This window comes from Odontesthes bonariensis, chromosome 3, assembly GCF_027942865.1.
Source record: "Odontesthes bonariensis isolate fOdoBon6 chromosome 3, fOdoBon6.hap1, whole genome shotgun sequence".
In the NCBI taxonomy this organism is placed as follows: Eukaryota; Metazoa; Chordata; class Actinopteri; order Atheriniformes; family Atherinopsidae; genus Odontesthes; species Odontesthes bonariensis.
Genome location: NC_134508.1, coordinates 18,994,479 through 19,009,519, shown reverse-complemented (window position 1 = coordinate 19,009,519; position 15,041 = coordinate 18,994,479). Strand labels below are relative to the sequence as shown.

Below are 15,041 nucleotides of genomic sequence, written 5' to 3'. Positions count from 1 at the left end.
ATCAGGTCAACCACCAAGGTACCGAGGTAACTCAGTATCAACAACAGATACAGTGTAATCTGTGTGTCTGTGTGTGCATGCTCCATCAGACAGCCTGGTTTCTGTGAGATCAGGTGTATGTGTTGGGAATGAAGCATGAACAAACATATATTTGTTGAGTGAAAGTCATCAGCAAAAAGAGGTTCAGGAGGTAAAAACAAGTCTGCAGAGTGTTCTGTAGATTGTGGATCATCCTTTGCATCCATTTATCACAGCAACACAGAGTTTCTTTAAGGATAAATTGAACATGATGAGACATGCTAAGGTTTCAGCATACCTTATTTACTCTCAGATGACTTTGTAGATAACTACATAAACTACCCAGAGCAGTCTGTTTCTGACATCCACCTGAAAAGTGACGACTTCTAACTTGGATGAATTTTCTCTGAACAGAGGTTTAATGATCACACATTTTGATTAAGTGATGCAAACCATGGGTGAACTCACAACCTCTGTAGAGCAATGCTGAGGTTGTGAGTTCAAGCCTCACCTGGAGCATCTTTAAGATGAATGATATTATGCCCCAATATGTCTGCAGATGACAAAAAGGATGACTTCTATTAATATAATGCCACATGTAGCCATTTGTGATAAGCCGGGAGAAAAAATAAGAGGTCAACCTCCTCCCCTGCGTTACATATTAAGACAAATCAATCTGTGGTCAATTAGCCAATCACGTTTCCACACAGATTGACAAAACATAGCTATCATGCTAGCCCCCTGCATTCGCTGAGCCTCCCCTCTTACCTTCCCTTCCCAAGTGGCTGTTAGCTGTGTATGCCAGGGATGTTCTAGGGCGACTGCATGAGGTGAAGGCCAAAATAACCAGCATCTTTGGCTCTGTCCTCAAGATTGACTCCAAAAAAAAAGTATCACAGCCCTGTTTATATGCAGAGTTTTGAGTGTATACATAATGAATACAGATGTGATGGAATGATGAGCGGATGGAGGACGCCGTTAAAGGAGCACCTTCTTTCCGCTCTTATGGCGGTGCTCTGAGAGAGGCAGTGGACCAGCTCAGCCTAAGGGTGCTCGGGAGATGCTGGGATGAGCGCTGTCGCAGGCCTGGCGCATACACAGGCAAGAAATGATGCCCCATTCAACATGAAAAAGAACTGTAAGGATTCCAGTTTGTCTCCCTCTTGTGGAGCTATTTTTGTCTGTGTCTAGGGGAGCTGGGAGGAGTTGGAGCCACTCACCTGGGATCCATTAACCATCAGGACTCGGGATAAAAGACTGGCTCACTTCTCACTCGTCGCCAGATCGTTAAGGTCCCTGTGAGCGTAACGTCTAGCCCCTATGCCTGAAAGAATTACTAACTCTGTTTTGCTCTGCTCAGCTCCTTGTAGATTCAGCTTCTTCAATCCTGGAACCTGGAAGGAGGATCACATCAAACCTGGAAGGAGGATTACATCCAACTTGGAAGGAGGATACCACTACAACCTTGGAACTTGGAACCCCCATCTCATCTCCTGCAGACAGCCCCGGTGTTCCTGCTTCCCCCTGTTTTCATTTGGACAATAATAAACCTTTTCTCCTTTACCCACATCTTGAGTTTGTTGTCTGCATTGTGGGTCCAATTTGGTGCCTGAACATGACAAGAACAGCATCATTAATTTGATCTTGAATAACACTATTTATTAATCAGTTAAACCTTTAATGTATTAGAATAGAAGAGAATAAACTAGCTCACTGTACACATGTACAATGTGATTTAAAGCAACTCCTGGATGTAATAAAAATAGCATAAGCAAATATAGTAACATTAAAACAACTAGTTCAAAGAAAAAAGATGGATTAGGTGCACAAGGCACTATATACATTATATACCTTTACACTTCCTGCTGAGGCAGCGGGGAAGAGAAAGTGTAGCTGCTGCTGAGCCTTCATGATGACCGCTGTGATGTTGTCTGTCCAAGAGATGAGGACAAAATATTAGATAGATATTAGATTAGATAAAATGTTAATTACTTTCTTTTTTCTGTTTTGTGTTTGTAGGTGAACTGCTGGGAATGGAGTATTTGTACAGCCAGACCGGCAATACAGTAACTCCTGAGCTCCAGAGCCCAGAGGAGGAGGACAGGCTGGTGGAGGAAGTCAACGATGAGGACGTACAGGATGAGGGGTTTGATGGAGAGACCGTGGACGGCATCACAGTTCCTGTGCTCCATGAGGATGACCCCTCTGTGATCCGGAGAACAGGCCCTCATTGTTGATGACAAGTCCTCCATCACCTGCTGATCTGCAGCAAAATAAGTTCTTAACTGTTTTGCTGCTATATATTGTGTGCTTGCATGTACAGTTCCTTGTATAGGATGTATAGAGTTTTTCTGAAGTGTGTGTGTGTACATTATTATCATTACACAGAAATAAACATTACAAGTCATTGGGGGGCATGTGACCTTAAAGCCAAAGCAATGTTGTTCATAATAAACATAAAATAATAAGTATGAATCAATACAATGACATGACATTGCTGTGGCATCAGTCTTTGAGGTCACACTTCTTCTTCTTATAATAACAATAAACATAAGCATTACTTTTCATTGGGGCCATTTAATACTAAAGCTAAAGCAATGTTCTTAAGAATACACACAAAATAAGTATTATTCACTACAATGATCAGATTTCAGATCAGGGAGAGTCTGTCCGGCAGATTTCAGGTTTGAATCTAGCTCACGGCACGTGATTCAATTAACATGGAACTGAAAATCTTCCATAATCCACAGAGATATCGCTTGAATATAGCTGCAGGGAAAAATGTCTCTGCTATTTCATTATTCTATATTTTCTGGGAGTCTTTTCGCTTGCGTGACAGGCGTAAAGATTGGCTCCCTTCAATGGAAGGTCGATAACCTGTCAGTGGTCATAATGTTATGGCTGATACAAAATCATCTGAGAGTAAATAAGGTATGCTGAAACCTTAGCATGTCTCATCATGTTCAATTTATCCTTAAAGAAACTCTGTGCTGCTGTGATAAATGGATACAAAGGATGATCCACAATCTACAGAACACTCTGCAGACTTGTTTTTACCTCCTGAAGCTCTTTTTGCTGATGACTTTCAATTAACAAATATATGTTTGTGCATGCTTCATTCCCAACACATACACCTGATCTCACAGAAACCAGGCTGTCTGATGGAGCATGCACACACAGACACACAGATTACACTGTATCTGTGGTTGATACTGAGTTACCTCGGTACCTTGGTGGTTGACCTGATTCAACCTAAAGGTCTGGTGGTTTAGGAGATCCTTCTAATTTGAACCTGGGGAAACAGAAAGAGAAATTGTTAGTTAAGAAAAATCAGTCTCTAGTGGGTCCTGTTATAAACTTTGAGGGAGCACTTCATGACGTCAATGCACGTCAATGACGTCCATTGACGTCAATGATAGTTAATGCACGTCATCGCTCGTTAAACAACGTCATTATACGTCACGGCGAAAGTTTATATAGGACCCAGAGATCAACAGCTGTGTGTCGGGAGGTTGTGGCTCCCCTCCCTCAGGGAGCAGGTTGAGAGGCGATGGCAGATGGGCGCTGAGTCTCGGCTGCCAGGGCAGCAGTCAGGCTCTTTCCATGCGTACAGTATGAGGCTGTAGCTGGAAGCGTCTGCTCCGCACTCGCAAGTCCGATGCTTGTGTTGTGGACAGGAGCCCCCGTAATTGGTTGCGTCTTGTTCTCGGCGCTCTCATGTCCTACTGATCCCTGAGTACGTGTGTTAATTCCAAACACACGGTGATTGGTCAAAAGATCATCTGGAGTCCTTCAGACCAAATCTGTCACTCCACAGTCCCAAGCGAGAAAGGAGGGGCCCACAGTGACACCCATCCCGGGTGCTTCACTGGGGGTAAAGACAGAAAATTTCTCCTCCCCAAGCACGAGGGCCACGGGAAGCATCCAGATGCTCCATCAGCTTTTTGGAGCATCTGGATGCTTTTCGCGTTTGCCCTTGTTGCACCCTCAAGTAGACATGCCTCTGTGTTATACTTCTGGCAACTTTATTTGTCCCGGTTCGGTTTTACATGTGTTTTACCAGACGAGCTGACACAGACACACGGAAGGCAGACGCACGTAAAACGTAAAACAAAACAACACCTCCGCCACACCGCGGCGGCTGATGACATCACACGCACAACAGCGCAAAACATAGAAATGCAAACCAAATGGTACACTTTATCTCTAGGTCTCAACACCCTCCCCCACTAAATTAAATGTTGCCAAACATTTTCTTAATCTCTTAACTATAGAACACTTTGTGAAAAGGTAAGTAAACAACAGGTATGACAACACATTTTTTCTTTCAGGATGAAATAAGGTCCTTCTCTGTCATTTGAGCACTTTATAGACTGTTTTCTTTTCTCTTTTTTTTTTTTTTTTTTACAGTGGAGGCTTTACCAACCATCAGTGAGGTGGAACTGTACTGAAAATACAGAGAAGTTAAAGTTACATTTTTATACATTTTATATCCCCAGATTTTTTTCATTCTGAAAAGTAACATTTGTTACAGTATATCATCTGTCCTCATAATTACTTTCATAAAAAGCCTAAAAAAGACCAGACTTTATCATGTTGATATTTCAATTTCAACCTGCAGGTTAACAATGTGAGTGACTTAAAGTGTGGAAACAAGTCCACAGAAGTTTTTCTTTTAATAATATGTCAACTATTTGCAAGTAGGGCCCACAGTTAGTGTCCTTGCTGTATGACCAGGTAAGACATCTGATTCTCACATGTAGATGGAAAATTTGTAAAATAATGAGCAACTTTGGCTTAAGTTACTAAAAGCTGGCGGCAGCTTCGGCAGTGATGAGAAGCGCATTTTTCAGCCCATATCTCTAACTTCCAGAGACCCATGCCATTGTGTTTTAGAGGGGACCACTATTATTCAGTTGCTTCTGCACTGGGACAATGAGCATACACATCCAGGTAAACCAGGAGAACCTTTAAAACCCTTTCAGATATTTTTTCTTTTTTAATGTTTTTTTTTTATTAGAATTTTTATAACAAATATCCAGAAATGAAGATGGCTGGTTTAAGGAGTTTTAAACAACATCCTCCTCAGTACTTTGCATTTTTCCAGATAAATTCATTAGACTGAGCCAGCCCTCTGGAAGAAAACCTGAAATATTTCCACATGATGCAGCTGAAAGAGCTGTGATGTCATGTCATTGTTAAGGAAACTTGAAGAAATACCTGTTGAATTACAGGCTCTTGGATCATACAATTTCATTTGATGCAGTTTAGTAGAAAAAAAGCTTCTTCTGAGTTTTAAAGGCATTCTACCAACAGGATGATATCTACTGTAAACTGGCTCCCATGTTTGTTCTGTCATATCTGTGGAATGAGGCTATTAGTCAAAGAAAGACTAAATCAAATGTTATAGCTGATCATTTAGAATTCAGATTAGTAAAATATTCCTTATGTATCTGACACAGACTGCAGAAAGCTTTGTCGGGTCTGCTTTTAAGAGCGTTGCATCAGAAGACGGTCGTTCTCTGAGGCAAAGTTATTGTTTGGTGTTTCATTCAACAGAGAAGAGGGTAAGTGTAAAAACTGTTCATTTTTATTTACTCCAGCACCAAAGCCGCATGTAAAATGTGAATGCAAACATTTTTTTAAACACATCATTTACAAATAATGTCTTTAAAGAACAACACTGTCCCACTGGTTGTCTTTCAGTCCCAACTGTCTGCGTCTCGTCTGGACTGTGTTATTTCTGCAGGTGTAGGTGAGCAGATCTTCTTCTCTGTGTGTCTGTGAGGAGCTTCACACACGGCCGGCTTCATCTGTACGGCTCGGTGTGGGATGCTTTTCATCGTTTCAGCTGGGGCCGATCCATAGTCCGGTGTCTGGGAGCAGATTTGGTGCTGGAGTGTGTTCAGGGGACGGCTGTGCTGCTGGAGCTTCCTGGGACTGGTGGATGTCCACTGTGAGGTGCTACAAGGAAGACAGAAAGAAAGTCCTGATTTAAGCTTAAGCATAACTTTGTGACAATTTGTCATCTTTTGTTTTTAAAATAGCAGCTTGTTTCTTTACTTCTTTCTATACTATCAGCTAATAACATCTAAATCAGGTGTCTTCAACGTTTTTCAGGCCAGGGACCCCCAAACTGATGGAGAGTTGGAGCAGGGACCCCCTACTATTTATATGGCATACAGTTGTGTTTTATATTTAACGGGGCCTAGTGCCGTGTATAAACATAGGTCCTCTGTTATTGTACATTCAATACTAAGCTATTCAAATAATACACAAGTTAATATATTCATGTTTTTATTTTAAACATGTGCAAGGTACAGGGTGGCAGTGCCACTGCCATTTATAAACAAACATCTTGCATACAACACTGAGCTATTCAAATAATCCACAGATTTTAACTTTAACCCCCTGGAGTCTAAGGCTTTTTCAGAGACTTTGAGGCAGTTGTCACCACCTTGACATTTTTAATTATTTCAACTAACTGTAAACATCAATGCAAAAGTGACATATATGGTTGTGTTCTGAAAAGCCTAACAAAAAACAATATGACATTGAAGTGAATGTAATACAAACAAGTTTTATTTAAATTGAGGGGAAACACAACTGTACAAAAAAACAAGTTTTAGAGGTCTTCAAACAGTGCAAGAAAACACACTATAAATATATCTAGCCAAGACTTTTGAAGGTTGAACCTTGTAAACAAAAGTGTTGGCTGCATAAAAGTAAAAAGTGCAGTCAGAAATGTTTTTTTTGTTTTCACACAAACTGTAAAAAAGTAATTGTAACTCAAGACAGTGTCTCTGTTAGTTGAATACTAATTAGATGGGTGTGTAACACCCCTGATTCCCCCCCCCCCTGTCACTCTCCATGTGATAATTGTCTGTCACTGGCAGGACATTGCTGCCTTCCCCCACATGCTGGCTGAGGCTGCGGCTACACAAAAACGTTTTTCACTGTAAACGATACTTTTTCTTATCGTTTCGGAGCCGGCGTTCCCACTACCCCAAAACGATAGTTTTTGAGAACGGGTTCCAGAGTGGGAAAGTTTGAAAACGAGGCCGTTTCGTTTCCATTATTACAGCGAAAACGTTTTTGCGTCAGTCAAACGTTGACGCTGTGAGACTTCTCTATTGTCTCACAGTGTGGCGTGACACAGTGGCGTGTGTACTGCATCGTTTCATCGTTTTCATCCGTTTTCGTCTGGACCTGAGTCTTTACCGCAGCGTTGCCGTGTGGTTGCAAGAATTTTCGTACCCGTTTTAAAAAAAAAACTCGTTTCGTTTCCGTGTAGCCGTAGCCTGAATGGGGCGTGTTCTCACCTGTGAATAGCCACTCAATCACCTGGTACTTTACATGTGAATAGTGATAGGTGTGGCCTAGGAAGCTGCTGCAGTCTGAGACTACAGAAAATCCAAAGATTTTTGTTCACTCTCTTTAAAAAGGGCCACCTATATAATTTATTTAATATATATATATTTGAAAACTAGAAGTTTCAAGGTTTTTAATGGTGTCACTTATATGTTTGAATGACAAAAACTCACAGAGTTACAGATGTGTTTTTGGAGATGTGTAAAAAAATCCTGCCGGCGGGATTTAGACTCCAGAGTGTTTGCATGTAGATGGGACAATGAATCCTCAAACCATCTGTGGATGGCACATGTTTGCACACAATTTGTGAGAAAAAAACTGGAAAAAAAAAAAAAAAAAAAAAAATTAAAAAAAAAAAAAAAAAAAATCGTCTAATCAACCAAAGATTTCGCGACCCCCCTGCAGTACCTCCGCGGACCCCCTGGGGGTCGCGGACCCCCTGTTGAAGACCTCTGATTTAGAAGGCTTAGAGGTTTAGAAGGCTTATCTCCATAGCTTTACTGTGCTCTATAGCTTACCTAATTGACTTCTAATCACAATCTGCACTGTTATTATCATGTCTCTGACCAGCTCTAATATTGTAACTTCAAGAACTTATCACCAGATATGCTCCAGGTGAGGCTTGAACTCACAACCTCAGCATTGCTCTACAGTGTACTGTCTTATAAGTACTGTGTGCTAACCAATTGCACCACTGGAGCATTTCGTTAAGCTATAAAATACAAGTTAAGTGTGAGATTGTTACCTACTTATACCTAGTTACCTCGGTACCTTGGTGGTTGACCTGATTCAACCTAAAGGTCTGGTGGTTTAGGAGATGCTTCTAATTTGAACCTGGGGAAACAGAAAGAGAAATTGTTAGTTAAGAAAAATCAGTCTCTAGTGGGTCCTCTTATAAACTTTGAGGGAGCACTTTATGACGTCAATGCACGTCAATGACGTCCATTGACGTCAATGGTAGTTAATGCACGTCATCGCTCGTTAAACAACGTCATTATACGTCACGGCGAAAGTTTATAACTAGGACCCAGAGATCAACAGCTGTGTGTCGGGAGGTTGTGGCTCCCCTCCCTCAGGGAGCAGGTTGAGAGGCGATGGCAGATGGGCGCTGAGTCTCGGCTGCCAGGGCAGCAGTCAGGCTCTTTCCATGCGTACAGTATGAGGCTGTAGCTGGAAGCGTCTGCTCCGCACTCGCAAGTCCGATGCTTGTGTTGTGGACAGGAGCCCCCGTAATTGGTTGCGTCTTGTTCTCGGTGCTCTCATGTCCTACTGATCCCTGAGTACGTGTGTTAATTCTAAACACACGGTGATTGGTCAAAAGATCATCTGGAGTCCTTCAGACCAAATCTGTCACTCCACAGTCCCAAGCGAGAAAGGAGGGGCCCACAGTGACACCCATCCCGGGTGCTTCACTGGGGGTAAAGACAGAAAATTTCGCCTCCCCAAGCACGAGGGCCACGGGAAGCATCCAGATGCTCCATCAGCTTTTTGGAGCATCTGGATGCTTTTCGCGTTTGCCCTTGTTGCACCCTCAAGTAGACATGACTCTGTGTTATACTTCTGGCAACTTTATTTGTCGCGGTTCGGTTTTACATGTGTTTTTCCAGACGAGCTGACACAGACACACGGAAGGCAGACGCACGTAAAACGTAAAACAAAACAACACCTCCGCCACACCGCGGCGGCTGATGACATCACACGCACAACAGCGCAAAACACAGAAATGCAAACCAAATGGTACACTTTATCTCTAGGTCTCAACACCCTCCCCCACTAAATTAAATGTTGCCAAACATTTTCTTAATCTCTTAACTATAGAACACTTTGTGAAAAGGTAAGTAAACTACAGGTATGACAACACATTTTTTCTTTCAGGATGAAATAAGGTCCTTCTCTGTCATTTGAGCACTTTATAGACTGTTTTCTTTTCTCTTTTTTTTTTTCTTTTACAGTGGAGGCTTTACCAACCATCAGTGAGGTGGAACTGTACTGAAAATACAGAGAAGTTAAAGTTACATTTTTATACATTTTATATCCCCAGATTTTTTTCATTCTGAAAAGTAACATTTGTTACAGTATATCATCTGTCCTCATAATTACTTTCATAAAAAGCCAAAAAAAAGACCAGACTTTATCATGTTGATATTTCAATTTCAACCTGCAGGTTAACAATGTGAGTGACTTAAAGTGTGGAAACAAGTCCACGGAAGTTTTTCTTTTAATAATATGTCAACTATTTGCAAGTAGGGCCCACAGTTAGTGTCCTTGCTGTATGACCAGGTAAGACATCTGATTCTCACATGTAGATGGAAAATTTAATGTTGCATTATGCCCAGTATTAATCAGACATGTTTGTTTATGTTCCAGACAGGATAGTGAATGCTTTTGAGCACAGTCCACTGTGTGGTTGTACAGGTCACGACTTAACTGAATATATTCCAACAGCAAAGACAATCGCTTGTCTTCCTGCATCCAAACGCAGAACAAAATAGATGTTTGATCTGTAAAATCTGATGAAATGGACAGAATCCATGAGAGTTGTTTGATCTGGCAAAGGGGCCACAGTGAAACTTTTCTACATTTTGCTGAGTAGGAATGTAAAAGCATGTTGTTCAGAAAGTGGGTTCTACTGACCTTCTCCAGGTGACTTAAGTACAAGCAAGCACTGCAAACCTTTCTCAGAAGAGGAAGCGTACTGAGATGGCCTGTCCTTCTCATCCTCCTTCGGTATTTGCTGAGCCTGGTCCACAGGCCTTCAGCCACCATCCCACCTGAAGAACTCCCAGCAGTGTCATCTGTGGCCTGCAGCCTTCCAGGTCTCCGCTACAGGACGACGGCCCTCTCAAGATTCACAACCACTCGGTGGAGGAGTGTGTTGAAGAGGCCAGGGTACAGTGGGCTCAATAAAGCATCACCACAGATTGGTAAATTAAGGTTTGGGTGCAATCTACTAATTGATCAGAGGTTTTGTGTTCTTTGCAGGGATCATATTGTAGCACCAGATGGCGCCACATAGCTGAAAGCTGTCTGATCTGAGTGTCATTCCTTACATCATGTAAGACCCAAGTGAGACACAACACAGCAGTTTCCACATGTGGAACATTCTGTGTTTTCTCCTTTTTCTGTAACCTAGGAGCTGGTAAATAGTTATAGTTAAGTATCTGTAGCCCACGCTCGTGCATGTCAACACGTTCATACACATATAATATCGTGCGCTCACAAACAGGCTTTGATGGCCAGCTGGGCGCTGAGTCTCGGCTGCCAGGGCGGCAGTCAGGCTCTTTCCATGCGTACAGTATGAGGCTGTAGCTGTCCATCTGAGCTTGTCATACATATGTTAAAGCCTGGTGAAGATTCATTTTTATGTCTGATCTTTTACAATGTTATGGCACGTTGATGATCAGGGGAAAAAAAAGTGTGCACTTCCCTTTTCAAATGAATCTTGCAGAATCAGATCATTTGTAGCCATTACAATAAAACCTTTGCTTCTCAATCACCACTTATCAGATCTATTTTAACCAGACCCAATCGTATTGGTCGTTTGTCAAACAAATTAAACAAAACTTAAATTAAAGCAAATCAAACGAACACTTCAGGCACCATGGGCAGGTAATGTACGCAGGCAAGACATAGTTCAATTTCCAGGCAGAAGTTTTGAGTTGAGGCTGGTTTCTTTTTTGTTCCAGAAGAGCAAACAACATGGTCCTTCTCGCACTGGTAAAAAACCATATGCCCATCACCCAGGTGCCTACACAGATCACCACCTACTTCCTACCTATATACAGGTGTGCCTATGCTCACTACTGCCCCCAAGTGTTCAAATCATATCAGTAAATAAATCAAAGAAAAAGACTAAACCTATAAAGCAAAGTAATTAACTAAACAAATAACTAGACAATAATATTAGCAAAACATCAATAATTAATTTAGAAGGCTTAGAGGTTTAGAAGGCTTATCTCCATAGCTTTACTGTGCTCTATAGCTTACCTATTTGACTTCTAATCACAATCTGCACTGTTCTTATCATGTCTCTGACCAGCTCTAATATTGTAACTTCAAGAACTTATCACCAGATATGCTCCAGGTGAGGCTTGAACTCACAAACCCAGCATTGCACTACAGTGTACTGTCTTATAAGTACTGTGCGCTAACCAATTGCACCACTGGAGCATTTCATTAAGCTATAAAATACAAGTTAAGTGTGAGATTGTTACCTACTTATACCTAGTTACCTCGGTACCTTGGTGGTTGACCTGATTCAACCTAAAGGTCTGGTGGTTTAGGAGATCCTTCTCATTTGAACCTGGGGAAACAGAAAGAGAAATTGTTAGTTAAGAAAAATCAGTCTCTAGTGGGTCCTCTTATAAACTTTGAGGGAGCACTTCATGACGTCAATGCACGTCAATGACGTCCATTGACGTCAATGATAGTTAATGCACGTCATCGCTCGTTAAACAACGTCATTATACGTCACGGCGAAAGTTTATATAGGACCCAGAGATCAACAGCTGTGTGTCGGGAGGTTGTGGCTCCCCTCCCTCAGGGAGCAGGTTGAGAGGCGATGGCAGATGGGCGCTGAGTCTCGGCTGCCAGGGCAGCAGTCAGGTTCTTTCCATGCGTACAGTATGAGGCTGTAGCTGGAAGCGTCTGCTCCGCACTCGCAAGTCCGATGCTTGTGTTGTGGACAGGAGCCCCCGTAATTGGTTGCGTCTTGTTCTCGGCGCTCTCATGTCCTACTGATCCCTGAGTACGTGTGTTAATTCCAAACACACGGTGATTGGTCAAAAGATAATCTGGAGTCCTTCAGACCAAATCTGTCACTCCACAGTCCCAAGCGAAAAGGAGGGGCCCACAGTGACATCCATCCCGGGTGCTTCACTGGGGGTAAAGACAGAAAATTTCTCCTCCCCAAGCACGAGGGCCACGGGAAGCATCCAGATGCTCCATCAGCTTTCTGGAGCATCTGGATGCTTTTCGCGTTTGCCCTTGTTGCACCCTCAAGTAGACATGCCTCTGTGTTATACTTCTGGCAACTTTATTTGTCCCGGTTCGGTTTTACATGTGTTTTACCAGACGAGCTGACACAGACACACGGAAGGCAGACGCACGTAAAACGTAAAACAAAACAACACCTCCGCCACACCGCGGCGGCTGATGACATCACACGCACAACAGCGCAAAACATAGAAATGCAAACCAAATGGTACATTTTATCTCTAGGTCTCAACACCCTCCCCCACTAAATTAAATGTTGCCAAACATTTTCTTAATCTCTTTACTATAGAACACTTTGTGAAAAGGTAATTAAACAACAGGTATGACAACACATTTTTTCTTTCAGGATGAAATAAGGTCCTTCTCTGTCATTTGAGCACTTTATAGACTGTTTTCTTTTCTCTTTTTTTTTTTCCAGTGGAGGCTTTACCAACCATCAGTGAGGTGGAACTGTACTGAAAATACAGAGAAGTTAAAGTTACATTTTTATACATTTTATATCCCCAGATTTTTTTAATTCTGAAAAGTAACATTTGTTACATTATATCATCTGTCCTCATAATTACTTTCATAAAAGCCATAAAAAGACCAGACTTTATCATGTTGATATTTCAATTTCAACCTGCAGGTTAACAATGTGAGTGACTTAAAGTGTGGAAATAAGTCCACAGAAGTTTTTCTTTTAATAATATGTCAACTATTTGCAAGTAGGGCCCACAGTTAGTGTCCTTGCTGTATGACCAGGTAAGACATCTGATTCTCACATGTAGATGGAAAATTTGTAAAATAATGAGCAACTTTGGCTTAAGTTACTAAAAGCTGGCGGCAGCTTCGGCAGTGATGAGAAGCGCATTTTTCAGCCCATATCTCTAACTTCCAGAGACCCATGCCATTGTGTTTTAGAGGGGACCACTATTAATCAGTTGCTTCTGCACTGGGACAATGAGCATACACATCCAGGTAAACCAGGAGAACCTTTAAAACCCTTTCAGATATTTTTTCTTTTTTAATGTTTTTTTTTTTATTAGAATTTTTATAACAAATATCCAGAAATGAAGATGGCTGGTTTAAGGAGTTTTAAACAACATCCTCCTCAGTACTTTGCATTTTTCCAGATAAATTCATTAGACTGAGCCAGCCCTCTGGAAGAAAACCTGAAATATTTCCACATGATGCAGCTGAAAGAGCTGTGATGTCATGTCATTGTTAAGGAAACTTGAAGAAAAACCTGTTGAATTACAGGCTCTTGGATAATACAATTTCATTTGATGCAGTTTAGTAGACATGAGTAGAAAAAAAAGCTTCTTCTGCGCTTTAAAGGTATTCTACCAACAGGATGATATCTACTGTAAACTGCCTCCCATGTTTGTTCTGTCATATCTGTGGAATGAGGCTATTAGTCAAAGAAAGACTAAATCAAATGTTATAGCTGATCATTTAGAATTCAGATTAGTAAAATATTCCTTATGTGTCTGACACAGACTGCAGAAAGCTTTGTCGGGTCTGCTTTTAAGAGCGTTGCATCAGAAGACGGTCGTTCTCTGAGGCAAAGTTATTGTTTGGTGTTTCATTCAACAGAGAAGAGGGTAAGTGTAAAAACTGTTCATTTTTATTGATTCCAGCACCAAAGCAGCATGTAAAATGTAAATGCAAACATTTTGTTTTGAACACATCATTTACGAATAATGTCTTTAAAGAACAACACTGTCCCACTGGTTGTCTTTCAGTCCCAATTGTCTGCGTCTCGTCTGGACTGTGTTATTTCTGCAGGTGTAGGTGAGCAGATCTTCTTCTCTGTGTGTCTGTGAGGAGCTTCACACACGGCCGGCTTCATCTGTACGGCTCGGTGTGGGATGCTTTTCATCGTTTCAGCTGGGGCCGATCCATAGTCCGGTGTCTGGGAGCAGATTTGGTGCTGGAGTGTGTTCAGGGGACGGCTGTGCTGCTGGAGCTTCCTGGGACTGGTGGATGTCCACTGTGAGGTGCTACAAGGGAGACAGAAAGAAAGTCCTGATTTAAGCTTAAGCATAACTTTGTGACAATTTTTCATCTTTTGTTTTTAAAATAGCAGCTTGTTTCTTTACTTTTTTCTATACTATGAGCTAATAACATCTAAATGCAGTATATAATGTGCCTTTTAACTGATCACGACTTTGTGACACTAAACAGGACCAACCCCAAGTCCTCCTTTATTGCTTTTTTTTAACATCAGCTTCTCTCATCCGGCTGGGAGCTCCTCGTCGTCACGGAAACCCTGGGTGCATGACGGCAATGTCGGGTCCACAGTCTCTCTCCTTCGGACCTGCGCTGGAGTCTTCTCTCATCCATGATCACCTCGGTAAAACACAACAGGAAAAGGAAGGAAAAACTGCACAAGTACTCAACATGTGTGAGCTAGCACACATTCATTTCTGTAGATTTCGTTCATTAGTCAGACGGAATCATGCACTCACCTGTTTTGCACAATACGTTACCTGCGGTAGCTCAGGTGTTCCAGTTTGTCCTCCGTTGGTGTCAGAGTTGTTGTTTCTTTGCCATCCGCTGGTCCTTCCATCAGCAGGAAGCCACAGAGGCTCAGGCCAGCGTGACATGTGTTCACACAAAAGAGGAACATCAGAGGTGGACACTTTATTAATCCTGCGAGGGGGAATCCTTTA

The 15,041-nt window shown here is 41.9% G+C and overlaps 2 non-coding genes across 2 annotated transcripts; both read right to left on the bottom strand.

Moving 5' to 3' along the window:
- Nucleotides 1-7,996: 7,996 nt before the first annotated feature.
- trnai-uau (transfer RNA isoleucine (anticodon UAU)) lies at nucleotides 7,997-8,090 on the bottom strand. The gene is made up of 2 exons: nucleotides 8,053-8,090; nucleotides 7,997-8,032 (listed from the first exon to the last, which is right to left on the bottom strand). It is a non-coding gene; the product is annotated as a tRNA-Ile (tRNA).
- A 3,375-nt stretch (nucleotides 8,091-11,465) lies between these two features.
- Nucleotides 11,466-11,559, bottom strand: trnai-uau (transfer RNA isoleucine (anticodon UAU)). The gene is made up of 2 exons: nucleotides 11,522-11,559; nucleotides 11,466-11,501 (listed from the first exon to the last, which is right to left on the bottom strand). It is a non-coding gene; the product is annotated as a tRNA-Ile (tRNA).
- Between the last annotated feature and the right edge of the window lie 3,482 nt (nucleotides 11,560-15,041).